This window comes from Chrysochloris asiatica, unplaced genomic scaffold (genome assembly GCF_000296735.1).
Source record: "Chrysochloris asiatica unplaced genomic scaffold, ChrAsi1.0 scaffold00224, whole genome shotgun sequence".
Taxonomy (NCBI): Eukaryota; Metazoa; Chordata; class Mammalia; order Afrosoricida; family Chrysochloridae; genus Chrysochloris; species Chrysochloris asiatica.
In genome coordinates, this window is record NW_006408742.1 from 460,847 (window position 1) to 462,497 (window position 1,651).

The following is a 1,651-nucleotide window of genomic DNA, read 5'->3' on the forward strand; positions in this document are numbered from 1 at the left end:
GACTGGGACACTCCTGCATTGCTGGTGGGACTGCAAAATGATCCAATCTCTCTGGAAAGCAATATGGCACTTCCTCAGAAGGTTGGAAATAGAAATACCTTATGATCCAGCAATTCCTTTACTTGATATTTACCCACAAGAAATATGAACCATAACACTTGTAGATATATGTACACCAATGTTCATAGCATTACTATTTACAATAGCAAAAAGATGGAGACAGCCTAAGTGCCCGTCACTTGACAAATTAATAAACAAACGGTGGTACATACACACAAAGGAATGCCATGCTTCCTTGAAGAACAACAAGGAAGCTGCAAGCAACCTTATGACATGGATGAACCTTGAGGACATTATTTTGAGTGAAATTAGTCAGTCACAAAAGGAGAAATACTACATAGAACCATTATTGTAAAAAAGTAAGAAAAAGAACACACACTAAAGGAGGGAGAAAAAAATATATGCTATATTTGCTGATCTCCAGGATGTATGGGATGAGAGGGAGGGAGTGAGGGAGGGGAAGATAGAGCACAGGGTAGGGAATAGACACAGGATAATTTGGGGAGGGGGTGGTATCAATACACAAGAAGGGGGAGGGGAATGGAAGAACAAAGCTGATGGGAGAACAGTTAGGCAGGTTCGCATGGGCTAAGTGGGACAGAGGTAAATGATGATGTATGCACAACCTTGGAATAACAGGGCTCCGAATACAGGGATTGAGGCATGGTTTGAAGGGATATACTGTTAAGATATTTGGCTGTCTTTTGAATCTTGGTTTCCCTTGCCTATCATTTTAAAATAGACATTTGAGGCAGGGAGAAAGGAATAGCCAGGAGCATCACTACAGAAAGCTTATAAGTCCATCTTCAGCCTATAACTGATTGGAATACCTTAAAGATATTGAAAGAATGGAAGAGGCTTCCTGTGGAGCCTTTACAATGCACAAGACCATAGGTGGAATCCAGAACCCCATCCAGAACTGACTGAGGTAGGAAAGTTCCACTGGAAAGGATGAATAGAGCAGCCTGGAGCAGCTAGAAGAACAGAAGATAATTTGTAAAAGAAAGACGCTGCAGGAAAAATACAAAACAATATCGGCAGTCTGATTGATTACAACAAGAACAAGTAAGCTGTTTGCCTGGGAACCATCAAGGCAAGTGTTCCGGACACCCTAAAAGCAAACCCTCTTCTAAGACTGAGACTGAAGGGAAATACATGAGCAGGCAGGTGTGATCTTGCTGGTGACCACATTGATCACCAATAAGGGAAAGAGGGGGAAAAAACAGCAATGAAGTTGTGAACTAAGTCTGACCACATTCAATAGACCTCTGTCAATCTGGGTGGAAACCTGGATGGCCAGCAGTATGGCAAGACTCCTGGGCCCAGAGGCAGTGACATGGCCACAGAGGACTAGAGTGGAGAGTGAAGCGTCCAGCTGATATGACGTGAGGGGTGATACACAAGAACCCTCATACTTGCAGATAGTACCCACTTGACCTGGCTTCGATGGCTGGATGATCAGAACTCGACTAGAAGAAGAAAGAAGGGAGGTGGGAAGAGTAACCTGCCACAATTTGATGAACTTTACTATATTTATGGATGTAGTAGCTCAAAAAAGGGAACAAATCTTTACAGTGAGGATCACTCCCAC